This window comes from Staurois parvus, unplaced genomic scaffold (genome assembly GCF_062004578.1).
Source record: "Staurois parvus isolate SC_StPar_1 unplaced genomic scaffold, SC_StPar_1.0 ptg000037l, whole genome shotgun sequence".
Taxonomy (NCBI): domain Eukaryota; kingdom Metazoa; phylum Chordata; class Amphibia; order Anura; family Ranidae; genus Staurois; species Staurois parvus.
This window is the reverse complement of record NW_028317833.1, coordinates 666,657-690,727: the sequence shown is the minus strand read 5'-3', so window position 1 is coordinate 690,727 and position 24,071 is coordinate 666,657. Positions and strand designations below refer to the sequence as shown.

The following is a 24,071-nucleotide window of genomic DNA, read 5'->3' as shown; positions in this document are numbered from 1 at the left end:
CTTTATTCTCATGGAGATCACATGGTTATTACTAGGAGGAGACGGAAACATTTGCTGGGTATTGGAGCTTTTGTGAGATGGATGGATTGGATGGCAACTGATTTGTATGGAGACATAATATAGAGCGGGAGGAATCCATGGTGTATTGTCACATGTATGAATGCAGGATTGGGGTACTATCCGTGTATTAGGGGGACCAATGACACCTTGGCTAGTATTGTAGATGAATCTGGGGGCGTCGGGGGCAATCTTCTTATGTTTATGGCCCTTTAGGGCAGATGTGATTTCTATGTATTTTATGGGAGATTTTCTCTGTATATTGGGAGTTTCCATCTTGTTGTATCATGAATGTAGTATGGAAGATGAGTCCTATGTACTAGGAATGGTCATTGGAAGGACAGAATAGGAGCCACATGATTGGCTGGCCAACCCCGTGACAGTATAGACTAGTGGGTGACATTGATTGAGATCTGCCCGCTGTGTGTATACAATCACCCGGCTAATGTCTAATATCAGGGGACAAAATGTGCCAGCATTCATATCAGACTAAGGGAAAATGGCCTCCGGAGGAGGGACAGGAGGGCTACAACAAAATGGAGGCAGGAGATCTAATCCCCTGTACTGTAATGTGATAACTGCACAAACATTGATATCAGACTAAGGGAAAATGGCCGCCGGAGGAGGGACAGGCGGGCTACAACAAAATGGAGGACAAAAATCTAATCCACTTCACTGTAATGTGATAACTGTGTTTTTATTCATAACAGAAGTTTACGAGCCGCCATCATCTTTTGCTTATCAGGTTTTTTCCCTGTTGTTTTACGCTATTCAGCTTTTTTGGACCAATACCCTCTAGTGTCTGCTCTCCATACTGCAGCCTCTGTATAAATCTGTTGAGTCACTTCCTGTTTAGTGTCACCACCTCCAGGTCACTTCCTGTCTGGTGTCAATTCCTGTCTCGGGAACACTTTCCTCCTTTCAGCCATTTTAGATCTGCTTCTAGAAGTTCCGGTGATTGTCGGTCTCCATCCTGAACACACGGCCACCATAGGGCCAGCATGGGATCTTCTCCATGTCAGAGCACACGGGTAAGTCAGGTGGATCTCCTATTCCTGGTCCCGGCTCCTGTCCCTGCTATAGATGGACCAATCATCTGTGACCGAACCTTCCTCCTCGTCATCGATGATCTGGGTGTATTATTATTATTTATTCCAGGTACTTATATAGCGCCATCAGTTTACATCTATATTGTACATTCCTAGAGCCTGTCCCCATACAACTCCTCCGGTCACCCTCCCCCTCCATCATTTGCTCCGTCACTCACATCTTTAATCTCTCCCTCTACTGGCACATTCCCCTCCCCCCTAAAGCATGCGCACATCACCCCCATACTCAAAAAGCCCTCCCTGGACCCCACAAACCTGAACAACCTCAGACCCATCTCCCTGCTGCCACTCACTTCCAAGCTCCTTGAGCACTTCGTCTACAATCGCCTGAGCGCCCACCTGTAACATACATGTAAGATTTGAGTGGATAAAGATTTGATCAGTAGAAATATGGAATCATAGCCATAACAGGTGGAATGGATAGGATATGATCAATAGGCTGAAAGCCGGGCTTCTGGGATGTGACATGAAGGTGCAGACTGGAGTAGATTGTAAAGGTGTGTTCAGGAACAGTCTGGTCATTAAGGATGTATATTGAGCCCCTGGGCAGTAGGGAAATGAATGGTCATCAATGGATCTGGGATACAGATGTGTATGTATACACAATGACTCCATAGGCCTTACAGACTCAATCATCATTTAGCATGAGTCTAAAGCCCCGCCTCCTGGAGGTGACACTTCTTGTGTGTCAATCAGGTTATCACTTTCTGGGGAAACAGGTTTGGAGTTAAATGACAGCAGACTTTCTGCCTGAGGTGGAAAGCTCTATAGGTAATATTCCCATCAAAGAAGTATGTTTCATCTCTCATAAAAGCTGAAATATTAGTTGCAGAGATATGAACATACTCCCTTCTTGTAGGCCATTCTGTGCGCTGCACTTACATATGAAAATCATAGTTGTGGCTTGGGGCGAAAAGCCAGGAAAACACAGGAAACGGTTAGGTGACGCTGGGTCGCGACCATTGAACAGTGTTTGGTACTGTCGTGATCGGGCTGATGCACTAGTGTCAGAAATCCAATCCCCGACTTGGGGTTCAGGCCAGTCTTGGCCCAATTGGACTTGGGCAGGTCAGCATCCACAGCATATTGTGGGCAGATGCAAGAGCCGCCCCCCATGGTCGGTTGGCCGAGGACTAATGTCCCGCCTATGTCCTAATCCGAATATATTGATTACACGGACATTTGGACACTTGTGATTCATATGGAGCTGGTTCGATTGACCAATGGATTGCTAAGTTTCTGGCATGCTCCCTGTTGTGGCCGCAAATGCGTGTCTCGGTTAGCTAGTCGCTGTGGGCATGGCGTGTGGGGGACACGTGACAGGGTGATCATTGACAGATCCTTGACACCATCTCACTGACAGCAACCCCTACAGTCTGGCTTCCATCCCCTACACTCCACCGAAATCGCCCTACTCAAAATCACCAACGACCTGCTAACCGCCAAAGCTAATGGCCATTACTCAGTGCTACTACTCCTTGACCTCTCCGTGGCCTTCCACACAGTTGACCACCCCCTCCTCCTCCTTAATAAACTACACTCCCTCGGCATCAGAGACTCCGCTCTCTCCTGGCTCTCCTCCTATCTATCCCAACGCTCCTTCAGCGTTACCTATAATGCTACCATCTCCCCCTCTCTCCCCCTTTCTGTTGGAGTCCCCCAAGGCTCTGTCTTCGGGCCCCATCTACACCTCCTCCCTTGGCAAACTGATACACTCCCACGGCTTCAACTATCACCTCTATGCCGATGACACGCAAATTTACCTCTCCACCCCCCACCTCACCCCTTCAGTCTCTGCCCGTATCACGTACCTGCTGAACGACATATCAGACTGGATGTCACTCCATTTTCTCAAATTGAACCTTTCCAAAACTGAGCTCCTGATTTTCCCCCCAGCCCGTGACCCCCCATCCTTTCCATCACAACCAACAACGCCACCATGAATCCCACCCTGCAAGCCAAAGTCCTAGGTGTCACTGTAGACTCCAATCTGTCTTTCCAACCCCATGTCCAATCGCTGGCAAAATCATGCAGGCTCCACCTCCGCAACATCTCCAAAATACGTTCGTTCCTAACCCCAGACACTACTAAACTACTCGTTCACGCCCTTATTATCTCACGTCTGGACTACTGCAACTCCCTACTCACCGGCCTCCCTCATCACAGACTATCCCCGCTTCAGTCTATCCTGAACTCAGCGACCAGATTCATCTACCTTACCAACCGCTCCGTATCTGCCACCCCCCTCTGTCATTCCCTCCACTGACCACTCAGTGTCCTCCACCCCTCTCTGCCAATCCCTCCACTGGCCTCCACTCAGTGTCCTCCACCCCCCTCTGTCATTCCCTCCACTGGCCTCCACTTAGTGTCCTCCACCCCCCTCTGTCATTCCCTCCACTGGCCTCCACTTAGTGTCCTCCACCCCCCTCTATCATTCCCTCCACTGGCCTCCACTCAGTGTCCTCCACCCCCCTCTGTCATTCCCTCCACTGGCCTCCACTCAGTGTCCTCCACCCCCCTCTGTCATTCCCTCCACTGGCCTCCATTCAGTGTCCTCCACCCCCCTCTGTCATTCCCTCCACTGGCTCCCATTGCCCAACGCATAAAATTCAAACTACTAACACTGACATACAAAGCCATTCATAACTCCGCCCCAAACTACCTCACCGACCTGATGCCCAAATATCACCCAACCCGTAATCTTTGCTCCTCACAAGACCTCCTACTTTCTAGCTCACTGGTCTCCACCTCCCACGCCCGACTGCAGGACTTCTCCAGTACTTTCCCCATCCTCTGGAACTCACTACTCCAATCCATCAGACTGTCAACTACCCTCCTCACCTTTAGGTGCACCCTGAAAACCCATCCCTTCAGAGAAGCCTACCCCGGCCTCACCTAACAGCCGATCTCCTCCACTCCTCCTACCACTCCATCCCCCACAGCCACTTCCTCCTGTACCACTACCCCCTCCCTCCTAGATTGTAAGCTCCAAGGATCAGGGCCCTCGCACCCCTCGTGTATTGTATTGTTACTGTATTGTCTCATGTTCTGTCCCCACTATAATGTACAGCGCTGAGCAAACCCTTTAGCGCTATATAAATACTGTATTATAATAATAATTCCCATCAATCCCCGCCCCCGAGGGGCATACAATCTAAGGTCCTAACTCACATTCATACGTACACATACTAGGGAACACTTAGGAGACAATTCACCTCCCAGCATGTCTTTGTAGTGTAGAAGGAAACTGGAGTACCCGGAGGAAACCTACGCAAGCACAGGGAGAACATGCAAACCCCATGCAGGTGGTGCCATGGTTGGGATTTGAACCAACAAACCGAGCACCTTGCTGTATATATCTCAGCATCTACTTCTCAGTGTTGGTTTCCTCCTCATTGCCGGCCATTAAATGGGCCTCAGAATGGCTCCGGTATTCCCTCCTAGGAAGGACATTCAGGCCGATCTCCCACCATGTTCCTCTGATGTGTCCGAGACAGAATAACAGGAGAGACACCAGGTATGTATGGGAGAGGGGTGAGATGCTGGGAGGGATATTTATGGGGGGGTGAAAAGCTGGGAGGGGATATGTATGAGGGAGGGGTGAGAAGCTGGGAGGGATGTGTATGGGAGAGGGGTGAGATGTTGGGGAGGACTGTGTATGGGGGAGGGGTGAGAAGCTGGGAGGGATATGTATGGGGGAGGGGTCAGAAGCTGGGAGGGATGTGAATGGGGGGAGAGGGGAGAAGATGGGGATTAATGTATATGGGGGAGGGGTGAGAAGTTAGGAAGGGATGTGTATGGGTTAGGATTGAAAAGCTGGGGAGGGATGAGAAGCTAGGAGGGGATAAGTATGGGGGAGGGGTGAGAAACTGGGAGAGATGCGAATGGTGGAGGGGTTAGAAGTTGGGGAGGGCTTTTGTGACGGGAGTCACTTTGGGTGCGGGGCCCATGGAACAGCTCACTTTGAAGAGGTGGGGAGACCCCTGTCTCAGCTCCCCATATCCCTCTTATGTGTAAGTCACCCTGTGCCTGTTAGGGGTGCAGGGTGAGATGTCCTGACATTGTGTAAACATGTATAGGTGGGGTGGGGGGTTGTTCATTGTTTAATGCCATGTGGTTGCATCCCATTGTTCTATTGTCTGTCTGGCTTAGGAGCAAACTATTATGGGATGTATGTGTTTATGTGTATTAGCTTAGTGGGGGGCGGGTCTCCAGCAGCCCTCCCTCCTGATGGGACTGTCTGCTGGTGTGAAGTTTTAATACCTGTGTGTCTCTTGTTACTAAATGTAGATTGCCTCGCCCTGTGTCATTATGCAGGGAGGGGGGATTGTCCCCTGAGTGTATATATCTTGTATCTGTGTTAAAATAAAGTAGTCTACCTCCTGGTTTACTTCAGGACTGGTGTTGTCTAGTCTTGTATGGTCGGCTGTGGTGTCTGTGGTCGGTGTTCGGAGGGGGAAGCGGTATTCTAACGGAAGTACTCAAGAGCAGTCTGGGTCGGTTCCGTTACAGCTGTGTATGGTGTAGGGGCAAGAAGCTAAGGAAGATATGTATGGGGGAGGGGTGAGAAGCTGGGGAGAGATGTGTATGGGGGAGGGGTGAGAAGCTCAGAAGGGATGTGTATGGGGGAGGGGGTGAGAAGCTGGGCAGTGATATATATGGGAAGTGGTGAAAATTTGGGAGAGGATATGTATGAGGGAGGTTTGAGAAGCTTGGGGGGATGTGATAGGGGAGGGATGTGTATGGGGGAGGTTTGAGAAGCTGGGGGAGATGTGTATGGGGGAGGGGTGAGAAGCTGGGGAGGGATGTGTATGGGGGAGGGGTGAGAAGCTGGGGAGGGATGTGTATGGGGGAGGGGTGAGAAGCCGGGGAGGGATGTGTATGGGGGAGGGGTGAGAAGCCGGGGAGGGATGTGTATGGGGGAGGGGTGAGAAGCCGGGGAGGGATGTGTATGGGGGAGGGGTGAGAAGCTGGGGAGGGATGTGTATGGGGGAGGGGTGAGAAGCTTGGGAGGGATGTGTATGGGGGAGGGGTGAGAAGTTGGGGAGGGATGTGTATGGGGAAAGGGTGAGAAGCTGAGGAGGGATGTGTATGGGGGAGGGGTGAGAAGCTGAGGAGGGATGTGTATGGGGGAGGGGTGAGAAGCTGAGGAGGGATGTGTATGGGGAGGGATGAGAAGCTGGGGAGGGATGTGTATGGGGAGGGGTGAGAAGCTGGGGAGGGATGTGTATGGGGAGGGGTGAGAAGCTGGGGAGGGATGTGTATGGGGAGGGGTGAGAAGCTGGGGAGGGATGTGTATGGGGAGGGGTGAGAAGCTGGGGAGGGATGTGTATGGGGAGGGGTGAGAAGCTGGGAGGGATGTGTATGGGGAGGGGTGAGAAGCTGGGGAGGGATGTGTATGGGGAGGGGTGAGAAGCTGGGGAGGAATGTGTATGGGGAGGGGTGAGAAGCTGAGGAGGGATGTGTATGGGGAAGGGGTGAGAAGCTGGGGACAGGTATGTGTGCGGGAGGGGTGAGAAGACGGGGACGGATATGTATGGGGAGGGGTGAGAAGCCTGGGACGGGTATGTATGGGGGAGGGGTGAGAAGCCGGGGATGGGTATGTATGGGGGAGGGGTGAGAATCCAGGGATGGGTATGTATGGGGGAGGGGTGTGAAGCCGTGGACGGGTATGTGTGCGGGAGGGGTGAGAAGCCTGGGACGGGTATGTATGGGGGAGGGGTGAGAAGCCGGGGACGAGTATGTGTGGGTGTTCTGTCTCTCCAATCTAAGCATTGATAGTGTGATCTCTGTAGCTTACAGTTGTGATGAGATGGTGATAACTTCATCCTCAGTTGGATACCACAGTCGGTGACTCCATCGATAAGACATCTTGTAGATCTTGTGAAGTTTCTTCCATAAACTGAGAGAATCTTACAACAATGAACATTCGATCGGTCAAAAGATCATAATGTTTCTGCTTCTTGCCATGAGGCTAGAACTGCAATGCATTTCTGGGAAAGGGGGAGGGGCTATCTATACAACATTAACTAAACCAAATAAACTTTAGTTCAAGTCCAATATAAATAATGAAGATTCTTTCCGGGAACATCTGCAAAACAAGAGGGAAGGGAAGAACAAAGGAAAACAATGCAAACATTCAGCATAATACTTGCAGATGTTGGTGTGGAAAGTCCAGGCTGAGACATGGAAATCCATATTCAGAGGAGAAGGCAGCAACATGCACCTTCCTTCTTACCTCCCTGTAATTCAGGTGGATGACTTGTCTTCCTCTTTGGTTCCTTTATAGGCCTGAAGTAAAGGTGTGCAGAACCTTCTTTCATGACTCTAACTTCTACCTTGCGTACCTTTCCATCGTTACTTGGCATAGTCTTTGTAATAAGAGCCATGGGCCAATGGTTACCATGGGAATCTGTCTCCTTCAAAAGAACTACGTCTCCCACTTGTAGATTGGGTTTGCTAGTTTGCCATTTATTACGACTTTGAAGGGTAGAAAGGGACTCCATCTTCCAGCGATTCCAGAACACATTAGCAAGATGTTGAACCCGTCGCCATTGATGCTTGTAAATGTTGGGGTAATCAAGTTCCTCTGTGGGAATAGTGGCTACCCCAGTTTTTTGGGTAAGAAGATTGGCTGGAGTGGGCAACACTGGGAACTCGGGATCTGAGGACACAGGGACCAATGGCCTTGCATTGATTATAGCGGACACTTCTGCAAGAAGAGTGACTAAGATTTCATGAGTAAATTGAGAAGTTTTCTGGTCCAGTAGCATAGAGTCCAGGATCTTTCTTCTAACTCCAATCATGCGTTCCCAAGAGCCTCCCATGTGAGGAATGAGGTGGGTTGAGTTCCCATTTACACTTATTGCCACTCAAGAAGATCTCTATCTTTTCTGCTCCTGTAAAATGAGTCCCACAATCAGATCTCAGGGACTTTACAGGTCCTCGTACAGAAACAAATCTTCTGAAAGCATTAATGATACAAGAAGAGTCCATTGATTCTCTCACATCAATGTGCACTGCACCAATGCTCAAGCAAGTGAACAGCACAGCCCATCGCTTATTGTTAGCAACTCCGCCACGAGTTCTGCGTGTAACAACAGTCCAGGGGCCACATATGTCCATGCCAACATTAGTAAATGGTGCTTCAGTGCTTAATCAGTGTCAGGAATGGAGATTTTTTATTATGTATTGATGTCATACATATCCATCAGACTTATGTATAAAAGTATAAATATAAATAAATACAAAACTCAACAGAAAGGAAACTAAAAAGTCCCAACAGTCCCTGGGAAAAAAAAAAAACTCAAACATAGCCTGAACGGCTCATAAATAAAAGTCCATAACCTGAAAGGAAAAAACGGAAACTATATACAATATTTACAGTACAAGGCCTTTATGGCCGAGACCACATGACTAAGAGCCTTCATGGCTCAGACAAAAACATAAACCATATGCAATTTCCATATTCAAACCTGCTGCTTACGGCCTATATGGCCTAAACTATATACAAAGGACCTAACCATACTATTATATACACCACAGGGGAGGGCTAAGGAACCCGCAGATCTTCCACGTCTGACCCCTACAACCTACCATGCAAAAGGCTACCAAAAAGATCCGAACGCAAAAATCTAGGCAGTGCTGAAGGCAGAAACTAGGGACAGTTCCCACCACCTGAGATCAACAGACCACAGCTACAGGCTTGATGTTCCTCCACACCTCCATCCAAGCTCTGCGTCGCAGCCTGTCTTTCTCAAGACCCCAAATTTTCCCCACCTCACCAAGGATGTCACTCGCCACCACCTGAACAGGGAGGACCTTCTGCCGAATGGAGACCTGACACCGTGCCATCCAAGTGTAATAATGGACAACTAAGCTGACTAAAAACAGGGTGTCCAAATTAAAACCCATGCGACTCTCGAATACCCAGAGCCCCTCCCACCTGTTTATCCACCTCTACGTTAAAGGCGTACTGAAGCAAGAAGTGGTCCATAGTCTCCACTTCACCCCCACACTCCGACCTCGGACAACCACGGTCATCCTCAGGACGGTACTTCAGGTTACCCCTCATGTAGAGCCTGCCATGGAAGGCGAGCCAGGCCTGGTCCCGCAACTTCAGGGGGATCAGCTCCAGATTTATCAACCGCAAACCCTCCCTCATCACATGGCCCGGGCAATCTCTCAAGGCCAGCGGCGCATGGAAAGCAGATGCCACAATACTCTCACCCAGGAGCCTCCTGGGGAGGGACCGGACCTCCTCCGCAGTTACATGCCACCGCCGGAGTAACTTCAGGCACGGGGCCACATAAGCCGGGAGCTTACCATGCTTGACCCGCAGGCTTCTCACTGGCCCGCCACTCTCCCAACTGTGCAGAAAGGGTCCAAACCATATCCGGAACAGTCCTACCCATGCATGCGGTATCTCTGCCAGCATGTTACCAAAGTTATGTTTCAAGAACATCAGAGAGAAAAAGACCACCGGGTTGACCATACCTAGGCCACCCTCCCGCCTGGATGAATAAGTCACGTCCCTCTTGACGAGGTTCAGCCGATTCCCCCATAACATCTGGAAGAAACAGCTATAGATCCTCGTATAGAGCGATTCTGGCAAGAGGCAAATGAAGCTGACGTACAAAAAGACTGGGAGCAGGAAAGTCTTGATCAAATCAACCCTTTCCCTCAAGGAGAGCCGCCACCCCTTCCAGCATCTCATTTTGACCTCGGCATCCGACAGCTTGGATTCCCAATTTTGCTTGCTGTAATCAGCAGAGCCAAAATTGATGCCCAACACTTTGATGTTCGGCTGAGGCACCGGGAAGGTGTCCGGGAGTGAGAAGCTCTCACCCTCCCTACCTATCCAGAGAACTTCACATTTGTCCTGATTGACCTTGGAACCTGATGCCTCGGCATACTGATCCATTACTGAAACCACCTCCTGCGCCTCCTCCGGTCCAGAAATGAAAACAGAAATGTCATCAGTATAAGCCACAACTCTCAAAGGCGGATCTCCAGTGGCACCCACCAGCACCCCACTCACCGCCCCGCCATCTAGCCTCCTGACGAAGGGGTCGATGGCAAAGGCATAGAGCAAGGGACTCAGCGGGCACCCCTGGTGCACCCCAGATCCAACCTCAAAGGGCTGCCCAACCCAACCATTCACCAACATGAAGCTCTCCGCCCCTTGGTACAATGTCTTCAACCAGCCGATGAACCTCCCCTCCAAACCATACCGGTCCAGGAGATGCCAGAGGTACTTGTGATCAACTCGATCAAAGGCCTTTGCCTGATCCACCGCCAGCAAGAACTTTCCCCATCATTCAGCCTTACATCGCTCCAGAGCCTCCCGGACAGCTAACACCGCTGTAAAGCTACTCCTGCCCTGGACCGAGCAATGCTGCTGATGAGAAAGCAAACTGTCTGCCACTGACGACAAGCGCCAGAACAAGATCTTCGCCAGAACCTTTCTATCGACATTGAGGAGGCTGATGGGGCGCCAGTTCTCAATAGCCGAAGGATCTTTACCCTTTGACAGGAGAATAACTGCAGACTGTCTCATGGAAGGAGGGAGAGATCCCTCATCCAGACAGCTGTTATACACTTCCACGAGACGAGGTGCCAGGCGGGATTTAAAAGCCTTAAAAAATTTGGCTGTCAGACCGTCTGGCCCAGGAGTCTTTTTAATGGCCAGACTATCAATCGCTCTGGACACCTCTTCTGCAGTAATCTCCCCAGTCAAACTCGCCAGAGGGACATCACTGTCCAGACCAGGCTTCATCCTCCAGATGCCCTTTCCTCTCAGCGGCGTGTCTGAAATATTCAAGGTGACAGCACAAGGTGATCGGAAAACTCCACCGCCTAACACTCAGGTGCCGAGAAGGCAGAGTTCTCCTTCAAAAAAAACCTGTCTATCCTACTCTGGCTATTACCTCTCCTAAAGGTGAAACCCGTGCCGTCTGGGACACTTTGAATCCAAGCGTCAACCAGACCTGCCTCCCTGACTATAGCATTTAGAAAATTGCTATCATATCCCAGCCTGTCAGTGAAGCCTATCCTGTCCTTGGGCCTAGTAATTGTGTTAAAATCACCTCCAAAGACTACCAGCCGGGATGTAAAGAGGTAAGGTTTAATCCTCGCAAAGAGGTTCTTCCTGTCCCACTTGGACTGTGGGTCATAGATATTAATGAGACGGAGCTCATGCCCCCTTACGAGAACATCCAGAATCAGACATCTTCCGATCTCTACCTCAATTATCCGCCGACACGTTACCATGCCGGTAAAAAGCACCGCAACTCCGCTGTAAAGCTCAGCCGCAAGAGACCAGTAGGAGGGCCCACGCCTCCACTCACTCTTGGCCAGATGGACATCAGCCAAGGTGGGCAACCTGGTCTCCTGCAAAAAGAAAATATCAGCTTCCGTCCCACTGATCAAAAATAAGGCTGTTTCTCTAGCACTTACAGACTTCAGGCTGGCAACATTAATGGTTGCCACCTTTATCGGAGCGGGAACTGCCATTAAGATAATTGAGAGGGACGTTTCTTAATCCTCCTCTTGACTTTCTTGGCAGGGTCCCTCACTCTCTTAAGAGACCCCCCAGCATCCTCGTCCTCCATCGGGGAAGCGGGATCACCTGACCCCTCCTCCTCCCCCGACAAAGCCCCAAACCTATTCCCCAGGGCCACCTCCCCCGCCTCTAAAGAGGACACCGACCCCGCTGAGGACAAAACTGGCTTAGCCCCGCCTACCCACCAGGGACCACCCCTCCTCCACCTGAGCCCCTACTGGAGCAGAACCTTGGGACTCCCTACCGGGCCTCCCACTCCGCCGCAGCGGCAAGAGCAAGGGGGGAGCAGACACTGAGGGACTAGACCTAGCTTCAACCATCCCGGCCCCTTTAGCAGCCTCCCTCAGCTGTTTCTTACTCCTGGGAGGAGGAACCGGTACACAAGGGGGAACAACAGGGGACTTCAAAGGGGTAGACGAAACAGGGGGGACAGAGACAGGAGGGGCCACATAAACCTCCCCTTCCCTCACAAGGGCCGCCACAGCAACCAAAGCCGCTCTCTCCAATGCCGCCTCTGCCTCTTCAGCATCTATCCGATCCAACTCTGCTTCAAGCTCCCCCACTGGAAGGTTGTGGAGGGCCTCCGGGCACTGGTTATATGAATGCCCGAGCTCCCCGCAGAGATTACATCGGATAACATTGCAGTCCCTGGCCAGGTGTCCTATTTCCTGACACAGGGAACATCTAATGACGGGGCAGGTGGCCGCAAAATGCCCCTTGCCCCCACACCGGTGGCAGACCCTCGGCTGACCCGCATAAAAAATTATCAGGCGGTCCTTCCCTAGAAAAGCGGAAGAGGGAATGTGCAGGAGCACATTTCCAACCACCTTTAAGCGGACGGTGGTCGTCCACCCACCTGTCCATATTCCCCTCTCATCCTTGATCTTCCCAAGGGGCCCCATCACATCCCCATATCTGCTTATCCAGACCACAATATCTGATGCTGGGATGGATTCATTTCTCACCAGCACCGTTATTTTTTTAATCAGGGACTGGCGAGAGACGAGCCTCGGGGTTAGGCCCACCCACCTAGGGCTGGTGACAAAGGTGGCCTCATACCTCTGCCAAAAGAGGTCCAACAATTCTGGCCACATGAAGGACACGTCATATTCTCCAGTACCAACTGGAGCAATAAACGCGAAAATATCCGCGGCATGGGAGCCCATTTATAATATGCGGTCTATGACCTCTCTCCTGCTAAGGGGGGGGCCCTCCCCTGACCATTTCAGCTGAATAACATTTCGCCTTGCGGCGGAAGTGGGTAGGTTACCTGCCCTTGCCCGGGCCGATCCCACGGACCCCTGACCTCCCCTAACTGCAGCAGAGTAACTGAGCCCCAATCTAGCCCCAGGGGCACTCAACATCAAGGGGGCATGACCAGGGGAAGCCGCCACACCAGCAGCAGCAACTGAAGGGGCAGATGCTGATGAGCCATGACCTGGGGGAGCCCGGGGCTGGGGACCACCCATACCAGCAGGAGAACCCACCTGAGCCGGACCCGCAGGAGCCTGGACCTGAGAACCTGGAGCCCCCTGAAGAGAAACCGGGGGACCTGCTGGTTGCACACCAGAGGCCACCATGCCCCCTAAAGGGGCGGGGCCTAGTGGGACCACCACCAGAGGGGAAACACCCTTAGCCAGGACTGTAGGGCTAACCTGCACCTCAGACAATTTTGCAGGAATTATACCCGCTACCCCAGTGTCCAGAACCATCTCACCAACACAATCAGCAGAGTCCTTCTCCCCTTCCAGTGGCTCCCCTGCCTTTGCCAACACGTCCTTGGGGATGCATTGCAGCATGACAAAGGCAGCATGCTCTTTCACCACTGGCTTAGCCGGCTTGCGGGGGATGACATCACTTTCAGCTTCTTCCTCTGAGTCCTCGGACGTAAACCTGAAGTCGGCTCCACAAAGCTCTGCAACCGCCTCTGCCAGGAACTGCAATCCGCCCACCATCTCCTCCTCCTCCACCTGGGTCCCCCAATCCACAGGCAGCTGCCCAGGGGGGAGGGACTCTGATGATCCTGCGACCACGCTGTCTTCCATTTTAGACGCCATTTCATCTGAGGGTGCTGCGGGCTCAGCCTGCCCCTGCTCGCCTTCCACCAGCAACTCCCCCGACAATTCCTCCACCGAAGAGGCCTCCTCCACCGGACCCCGCATCGCCGCAACACTGCGGCTTCTTGCAGCCTTAAATATCGCTTCATTCAGATACTTCTCGCTTAGGACGCCGCTCTGGTGCTGCAGCGCCGCCACATACCTCCCCTGCTGTGACACACGAAGTTCCAGCGCCTCCAGGTCCGGTTTCATGGCCTGCCGCTTAGTAGACCATACACGGTCATAGGATGACCGGAGCTTCTTTAGCTCCAGAGTCAGCTTCTGGAGCTTGGCTTCCTCCTTCTCTATTAACCTGGCCCGAGTGGCCACACGGTCCCGGTAGGCAGAATAAACTTCCCCCTTCCTAGGGGCCGTTCCCAGGTCCTCTACTGGTGGAAAAGAGAGGCCGGTACTAGGCCCCTCCAGGGCCTTCTCCTCACTGGACCCAGGCCCAGGATCCGCCATCCTGCCTGGGCTGGGCAGGGAACTTTAGCCCCAGGCTTCTCGGGCCTTTCTGGAGCTCAGCAGACAAGTGCAACACACCCTCTCTCAGGAATGGACTTGCCAGTAATGGTGGGACTCACCTGCCTTGTGGGCTGCAGTACCAGGGCTGGCCAGTGGGTGCTCCCAGCAATCAGAGACTCAACCCTGCAGCCAGCCAAACATCTGAAGTTGATTATGCAGGTGTATTTAAGGGATGGCCAGACCTGCAGTCTCTGCCTTGGTGTGTGTTTTCCTGGGCCCCTGTATCTTGTTACCTGCATCCCTGTCCCTGTCCCTGTCTGACTGATTCGTTGCTGACCCTGCCTGATCCGGACCTCTGCTGACTTCTCCTGTTTGATCCCTGGCTTGTGACTCCGACCATTCTCTGCCTGACCCCCTTTACCTACCTGCCCGTTAGTTGCTGTACCCGGCTCATGACCTGACTACTCTCTGCCTGCTCCTCCTGTTCCTACCTGCCCGATTGTTATTGACCCGGCCTGCCTGACGACGCTTGCATTGTATATATTGTTATCTGTGGGTGGTTTGGTTTGGTTCGTGGCACTGTGTTATGTTTTAGTATTGCACTGCGTTTATGTTTGTATTGTTAGTCTTTAATAAATTGTCTTATTGTTCATAACATACCTGAAGCCTGCGTTTCCCTGCATCAGCTCACATACCTCTGGTCATACCCTGGAGCCCTGACAATCAGTCAGCTGGCAACTCTGCCATTTGTTGTTGGGAAGCGGGAAGCGGGAGTCTGACTGAAATACCCTAGTGCATTCGGGGTCCGGTTCCGTTACACTTCCCTCTTAGTTTTTGACACTTGACGCATTTGTGGAGTATGGACGATATACACCTTTTCATTCGGACGATCCAGAAACCTGCAGATCTTACTGCTCCCTCAGGAAAGTGATGACCTTGGTACTGAACTCGCTCATGGAATGTCTAACAGAGCAGTAATGTGATGACGTCCTTGAATAATGAGGGGATTTCTCTCTTCTCTGGATGAATCAGATCTTCCAATGCGACCACCGACTCGCAATAGCTTGTTGTGGTCAATTATTGGAATTCATTTGCACAGAGAGCTATCCTTAGGTTGAGTCCTTTAGATATGTTAGCAATCTCTTGTGAGTACACTTCATGTTTGACACATTGAATAATGACCCTTTCTGCTTGAAGGACCTCCTCCATTGTGGAGGGGGGAGCTTTACAGATGTGCTAGTTGTGACACACTTTTTCAGTGCTAGAGCTGTTTGCAAACTGATGAGCAATGTGAACAAGGCGTGCAATGGCTCAGAGGACCACTTAGAAAAGCATTCAAAACGGTGAGGACTCAGCCCTGCCCTAGCTTTCATAGAGGTGTTGAGTGTGATGGTAACAGCTCTGATTTCCTTATCAGATTCTGGATGAACCAGTTCAAAGGTAGAATTTGTTGAATTTGAGATAAGTTTATCATTCAAGAGTACTGGTGGATATAGCCAAGATGTGTCCAGAAATGCAGTGGTAGGTACTGCACGACTGCCGCTGTCAGCAGGGTTGAGGCTAGTTGGAACATAGTGCCATTGTTCAGGGGTAGAGAACTTCGTTATGCATTCCACTCTGTTGCCGACATACACGTAGAACCGTCTTGTGTGACTATTGTGTGACTAGCACTATTTTGCTGTCTGTATAAAAGTCAAAGGAGTCTATTTCAACATCTGTGTCAAGTTCTATGAGCTCAGCAATTTCCACAGCTGACACAGCTGCACTAAGTTCAAGCCTTGGAATAGTATGTGCAGGTTTTGGTGTGAGCTTGGTCTTGCCCATGATAAATTCTACACCCACTTTACAGCTGGGATCTGTAGCTCGAAGATAAGCCACCGCAGCAAGGGCTTCATTGGATGCATCGGAGAAGACCTGAATCTCTCTTGTGGTGGCATTCATTAAGGATGCTTGGGTGTAAGAGCGTGGTATCTGGGGGAGTTCTAATTCTTTTAGAGACTGTTTCCAGGATTCCCACCTTTTGTTGTTTCTCCTTGGGTAAGGGCGTATCCCAGTCTGAGCTTTCAGAAGTAAGTTGTCTCAGCAGTATCTTACCCTGAATGGTGAGAGGTGTAATGAAACCTAAGGGATCATAAATGCTGTTCACTGTAGACAATACTCCTCACAGGCTGATGTTTGAAATGTGAATGTGTCTTGTTTAAATTCTAAAGCAATCCAAGACTGCGTTGTGTAACAGGTCAGATCCTAGTTGGAATTTCTTCACACTGACAGCATGATCATCAGAAGGAAAGGCTATCATGACCTTGTCGCTGTTAGAGATGATTTTGTGAAGTCTGAGGTTTGCAGTGGCAAGCATGTTCTGGGTTCTAGTAAGAAGGTCAATAGCTTCTTCTTCATTGGGCAGAGATTTGAGTCCATCATCTACATAGAAATTCCTTTCAATGAACTGTCTTGCATCAGATCCAAATTCTTTCTCACCCTCTTGAGCTGTTTTCCTCAGTCCATAAATTGCTACTGCAGGAGAAGGACTGTTACCAAAAACATGTTCCTTCATTCGGTAGTCTGACTTCATCATTGGCATCATTATTGCGGTACCATCGGAACCTGAGGAAGTTTCTGTAATCTTTGTGGACGATGAAACAGTGGAACATCTGCTGAATGTCAGCCATAACAGCAAATGGTTCTTGTCTGAAGTGAAGTAAAACTCCTATGAGATTGTTGTTCAGAATAGGCCCATTGAGAAGATTGTCATTGAGGGAGACGCCTTCATGATGAGCACTTGAGTCAAAGACCACCCTAATCTGATCAGGCTTGCGAGGATGGTAGACACCAAAGCATGGTAGATACCAACATTCTTCTTCTGTAAGAGGAGGTGCAGGCTCAGCATGATTTCTCTCAAACACCTTCTGCAAAAAGTCCACAAAGTGCTTTTTCATCTCAGGCTTCTGGTTCAAACTGCGATTTAAAGAAACAAACCGTGATTATGCATGTACCTGTTGTTTGGTAGTCTCTTTGGGTCCGAAATGGTAGAGGTGTTACCCAACTGTTGGAATCATCTTGGTAGAGCTCCTGACTCATGGTTTTAAAGAATTCTTTGTCTTCTATGGTAGCTGCCAACTCATTGTCCTTTAGTGGTTACCTCGAACACTGTGTTGCCAATGTTGCAGAACAAGTTGTTCGTCCATTTGACAGGACATGTGTTTTAGGGAAAGAGACTGAGTAGGACCTCCTGTCCTGGTCTAGGCAGTCATTGCCTATGATGACCCATGCTAGGTCCAGACGATGAGCATATGGGGCATTGTGTCGACCGTTGATTTGATGACAATCTTTGTGCACCCTTAGAAATGAGCTCTTAGTATTCCCTCCAGCCCATGCCCCCTCCCCTGACTTCTCTATCAAGATCAATAACACAATCATCAGTCCCTCCCCTCATGCCAGGGTACTTGGTGTAATCCTAGACTCCCATCTGTCCTTTCAGTCCCAAATCCAATCGCTGTCCAAATCTTGTAGACTTCACCTCTGCAACATCTCCAAGATACGCCCGTTCCTAACCTCGAAAACCACTAAGCAACTCATTCACTCCCTTATTCTATCTCGCCTTGACTATTGTAACTCCCTCCTCATTGGACTACCTCATCACAGGCTATCCCCTCTTCAGTCTATCATGAATGCTGCTGTCAGACTCATCCACCTTACTAACCGTTCTGTATCAGCCACCCCTCTCTGCCAATCCCTCCACTGGCCTTCACTCAGTGTCCTCCACCCCTCTGTCAATCCCTCCACTGGCCTCCATTCAGTGTCCTCCACCCCTCTCTGCCAATCCCTCCACTGGCTTCCCATTGCCCAATGGATAAAATTCAAAATATTAACAATAACATATAAAGCTATTTAAAACTCCGCCCCAAATTACATCACCGATCTTGTCTCCAAATATCACCCAAACCGTACTCTCCGCTCCTCGCACGACCTCCTGCTCTCTAGCTCCCTTGTCTCCTCCTCCCATGCTCATCTCCAGGACTTCTCCAGAGCTTCCCCTATCCTCTGGAACTCTCTACCCCAATGTATCGCCTACTCTGCTCACTTTTAGGTGATCTTTGAAAACCTATCTCTACATGGAAGCCTATCCTGCCCTCAGCTAATAATGGAATTTTCTACTCTTTCAACCAGTCCATCAACCACAGTTACTACCTTTTGTACCACTAGCCCCTCCCTCCTAGATTGTAAGTCCCCAGGATCAGGGCCCTCCTATCCCTCTTGTATTGAACTGTATTGTTGCTGTATTGTCTCCCGTTACATTGTAAGCGCTGAGCAAACTGTTGGCGCCATAAATCCTGTATAATAATAATGTCTTGGCTTAGTAACAGCAGGATATCAGCACTTTCATTGAGGCCTGGTATTCGGCTGGCTATGTGCTTTTAAGTGAGAATGGTGATAAGCAGCTTCAGGAGTAGGGATCTCCTCTTTGGTGTTTGGAATCTGGTTGCACTCAGTGATAGTGGGCAAAGATATTTCCACATTGTCATTCAGAGGAGTAACTACAAGACCACTGGCTCTCCTACCCAAGACTTCTGTAGTGCCGGAACAAGTGCTTGGAGTATAAGGCAGAGCATCTCCAGTTATGTTCAACAGTTCAAAAAACTGAGTTCTTGCAAGAGATCTCTTACTCTGATTATCCAGAATACTATACAGTCTTATGGCCTTTTCAGGTTGACCTTTGGGGTATACACGGACCAATCATGTCTTTGCACAGGAGTTGTCGCAGAATCCTTCTCCACAGACCTCTGTACATGTAGAGAACACTGGGGTGGTAGGTGCTGCTTGATCTGGACGTTCCACGCCTTGTTTTGCCTCAGGAAGATTGTTTGTGAGCGTAGCAGAGTTGTGCGAATATTGATGAAGAACTTGCACATGGTCATCACTGTCACACTCTATACATTTGATCGCTTTACAGTCCTTTGCAAAGTGTTCCATGGAGGCACAGCATTTGTAGCAAACCCCAAATTTCCTCTAAAGTTCTTTATGTTCTTTGAGGGTTTTCTTTCTGAAGCTGATACATTTCTTAAGTGGATGTGGTTTGTGTTTTGTTATGTATTGGACATTGGCGATTTGGGTCCTCAATTCTCTTGTTTTGATCAGTCTTTTCAAGAACTGTAGCAGGTGCAGGTAGATCATTAGTCCTTTTCACTAACGCTGGACCTCTACAGTCTCTGTGCAACATATGTGTGTTCATAGGTCTTGGAGAGAGTGTATTGAGAAGGTTACAGTCCCCATATGAGAAACTTGGGTCATTCTCAGTGTCTGCAATTCTTTTGATGAACTCGCAGAAGTAGGAAAAAGGAGGAAAGGCAACTCTATGTTATTCCTTATACTTTGATCCAAGCACTGCCCATCTTTCTTGTATTCCATATGGTAGCTTGAGAACAATAGGTTTGATGCCATGAGAGGTGTCAAGGTAACTGAGACCAGGTAAGTTGATGTCAGCCTTAGCAAGTTGAAGCTCTAATAGAACATTGCTGAGTTCTTGAAACTTTAGGTTGCCGTTAGCGGAAATCCATGGGAAACTTTGCAACCTTTTGAATAAAGCATCTTCAGTGGCCTCTGGGCTGCCAAAGGTATGTTCAAGTCTGCCCCAAGCAGCATTAAGGCCTGCAGCAGGGTTGTCAATATGAACTACTTTGAGCCTCTTGATGCGTTCAGTGGACTGGTGACCTAGCCATCTGATGAGTAGATCTAATTCCTCAGTGGCATTGATGTCTAGGTCAGTCATTGTGGCCTTAAAAGTGGATTTCCAGCCTCTGTAATTTTCAGGCTTGTCATCAAACTTGGTGAGGCCTGTCTTAACAAGTTCTCTGCAGAGCATGTATTTAGCAGACTTTGACATGTCCGTGTTTTCTGATTTTGGGTGCATGACTGCAGGTGGAACAGAGTTGGTTGTGACGGTTGGTGAACTTACTCGAAGTGACTTGGGAACATATGTTGCTGCTAAGTCATTCAGTGCTGGAACTGGCTTAAAGTCCATTGGCATGTTAGTTTGTAGAGTAGTGCATTTGCTAGGAGGTACTCTGTTGGTGCCAAAGTATGATGGACGGTCTATTAAATACACACCAGTGTCTGCGGCTAGCTGAGATGCTGCAGTCTGATGTATTGGAGGATATAAGGGCAAATCATCTTGAGGTACAGTAGGTGCAGAGAAGAGACTTTGAGTAGTTTGGCTGTTGTGACAGGAAGTTGACGTTCTGGAGAGGTGTGTGAAGAATCTGAGATATAAGATACAACTGAGTGTCTTTAACTGTTGTCTCTTTTGTTTTCACGAGCGGCTTGTTCTAAGACCCTTAACCTTTCCATGGCTGTGGCATGCTCACATTGTTTTTCCAAAACTTCAATTTCTGCCTTTTGGCGTGTGGCTTCAGCTTCTTTCTCTGCTTTCTGATGTGCGGCCTGAGTCTCCATTTCTGCTTTCTTTTGGGTGAAAGCTGCCTGAATTTTAGAAGCTTCAGCATCAGCATGGGCTTTTATTAGTTGTTGATTGAGTGTAGAAGACCTTGATTGTATGGATTTGGAAGATCTTGAGGAGCGTCTAGTAGATGCAGAGCGATAAGATCTGGATTGATGGAGCTGTGTTATTCTCACTTCTGCCTTTGTCTTTGATCGCACCACTACATTGTCTCTTTCAAGATTTAGCTCCTCAAAACTCATTAATTCTTCCAATGACCTTTGAGTGTTGTACCACTTTAAGCGAGTAATATATTTAACTCACGGTCTTTGATAATTCTCATAAGCAACATTCAATTGCTGGATAGCGCCCCCTAGTTGTATTGGCTCATGAGATTGTTGGGAGGCAGCAGACAGGCAATTAACAGTATTAGTCCATAAGTCATTAATATTAGACAGCAATTCTAACTTGTCAGCATGAAGATTCTCCTGCATTTTCCAGGATGGTTTTCTTAAGCGTTTTGTATAATTCGGGGTTTAAGTCCTGCTCTGGATGAAGCGCTGATTATGGTTGTGTATTACTTTCCCCAGACTGTATATTACTTTTCTGAAACATCATTGTAGCGGAACCTTTCCGCCTGGGCTTCCTCGTGCGGAGCAATATGTCCCATCCAATGGTCCTCTTTTCCAGCAAGTCTTCCAGCACTCTCGCAAAGCAGATATTATAGCTAAAAACCCTCCCTTTTGCTCTACCCAAAACCACGAGTCGGAACTTCGTGTAGGGTGAAAAATGACTGAATCTTTATTAAACACAGCTCAGTATATACAGCTTCAACCCCACCCCCACCAGACAGCCTGGCACCAGGTTTTCCCCACCCACAACAAACCCTACAATACAACAATACAGTAGGAACTCTATTAGAAGTGAAAGACTACAAGGTCACATTTCCCTAAACAGTGTAGAATGTCTGTGAAACATGTCCAGCTTTACAAAGGGGAGAAAACCAGAACAGAAAGGGCAAAATGTTATCATACAGGGACAGTTCCTCACAAAGCTCCCCCGTTGTGTAACACCCGCCAGACCCGGAGAGACCTTCAAATGGGTCCTCTTGGGGCTGGTCGGTTCAGAGGGTTACTTTTCCAACTCGGCTTGCCGGGACAACCCATCCGCGTTGGCGTTTTTCTTCCCCGGTCGGTACTGGATTGTAAAGTTGTAGGGTTGGAGGGCCAAGCTTCACCGAAGCAGACGACCATTGTCCCCGGAGACCCAGTTTAGCCATACCAGGGGGTTATGATCGGTGAGTACGGTGAAGGAGCGCCCGTACAGGTAGGGCTGCAATTTCTTGAGGGCCCATACTAAGGCAAGGCACTCTTTCTCCACAGCAGCGTAGGCCACCTCCCGGGGTAACAACTTTCTACTTAAGTAGGCCACTGGATGGTCGTTCCCGTCGTCCCCGATTTGGCTCAGAACAGCGCCCAATCCAAAGGTGGAGGCATCTGTGTGAACACAAAACCGTTTGGAAGGGTCAGGAGCAGCCAAAACGGGAGCATGGATCAGATCATGCTTGAGCTTTTGGAAAGCCGTTTCACACTCTGGGGACTACACAACCTGTCTGGGCAGATTCTTCCGGGTCAGATCCGTTAGGGGTTTAGCAATGGCACTGTAGTTGGGGATAAATTTACGATAGTACCCTGCAGTGCCTAGGAAGGCAAGGACCTGGGTCTTGGTTTGGGGAGTGGGCCAATTTGCTACCGCTTCCACCTTTGCAGGTGCTGGTCGTTGCTTCCCACATCCTACCCGATGTCCTAGATATTGGACCTCAGACACCCCAACGTGGCATTTGTCAGGTCGGATGGTCAGCCCTGCTTGCCCAATGCGATCAAGCACTTCCCTGAGATGTCGGAGATGATCCTCCCAACTATCACTGTAGATAGCTATATCGTCTAGATAGGCACAGGAGAAGTCCTGCAGTCCATCCAGCAGCTTATCTACCATTCTCTGAAAGGTAGCCGGGGCATTCTTCATCCCAAACGGCATGACCCTGGACTGGTACAAGCCGAACGGGGTGATGAATGCTGACTTTGGTACTGCGTCCGCATCCAGCGGAATCTGCCAGTACCCCTTGCAGAGATCGATAGTGGTAAGAAAGTTACCTGTGGCCATCCGGTCCAGCAGCTCGTCTATCCGGGGCATGGGGTATGCATCAGTCACGGTCCGGTCATTGAGCCTGCGGTAGTCCACACAGAAACGGACAGTTCCGTCTTTCTTGGGTACCAGGACTACTGGGGAGGCCCAGGGACTGTCAAAGGGTTCTATCACACCTAAATCTAACATTTCCTTAATCTCTCTTCTCATCCCTTCTCTGATGGACTCAGGCACTCGGTAGGCTGCCTGCTTCAGGGGGGCCTGACCCTGCGTGTCTATCCGGTGGACAGTTGTGGTGGTGTAACCGGGCAGAGACGAGAACAGCTCTCGGTGTTCTTGGAGCAGTTGGCGGGCCTGTTCCTGGGCCTTGGGAGGCAGCCGTGTGCTGATATCTACATCCGCTACACTCCGCTGGGACTGTTCGTCCCCTGGCAGCCCCGGCAGAAGAAGCGTTTCTGAGTCATCGGTAGCTGGAGCGCAAATAGCAGCTACACTGTCCTCCTGTCGTTCGATGAACGGTTTCAGCATATTCACATGGAAGGTTCGCCGGATCCTTCCATCCGAACAGCGAGCTACAATATATGTGGTATCACAGAGTTGCTCCACCACTCGGTACGGGCCCTGCCAGGCAGCCTGTAATTTGTCATGCCTGACTGGTTTCAAGGCCAACACTTTCTGTCCTAAGTGAAACGTTCGGTCTCGGGCAGACCGGTCGTACCACCGTTTCTGTCTGCTCTGGGCGGCCTCAAGGTTGTCTCGTACTAGGGTAATCAACCATTGTAGCCTCTCCCTGAGCTCCAGCACATAGGCCACCACCGAGGTCCCTTCCTCGGCAACTGCTCCCTCCCAGTGTTCGCGTAGGAGATTCAGGGGTCCCCGAACCCTCCGGCCGTACAGCAGCTCAAAGGGAGAGAACCCTGTGGACTCCTGCGGTACCTCTCGGTAGGCGAACAGGAGGTTGGGAAGATGCAGCTCCCAGTCCTTATGGGACATAGTGAATGTTGGTATGAGCTGTTTCAGTGTACCGTTAAACCGTTCGCAGAACCCATTGGTCTGGGGGTGGTAGGGAGAGCTGTACAGCGGTCTGATCCCACACAACTTCCAAAGTTGTTGGGTAAGCTCGGCTGTAAACTGCATGCCTTGGTCGGTCAGGATCTCACGAGGAAATCCTACCCGAGTAAAGATCGCAGCAGGGCTTGCGC

General features: G+C 50.0%; 1 protein-coding gene across 1 annotated transcript in view; it reads left to right on the top strand.

Annotated features, from left to right (window-relative positions):
- The first annotated feature begins 998 nt into the window (after positions 1-998).
- LOC149470595 (uncharacterized) overlaps positions 999-24,071 on the top strand; it is a 90,126-nt gene continuing 67,053 nt past the window's right edge. Inside the window, exon 1 of the mRNA XM_089662162.1 lies at positions 999-1,088. The gene's annotated coding sequence lies outside the window, so the exon portion shown is untranslated. The remainder of the gene's footprint in view (positions 1,089-24,071) is intronic.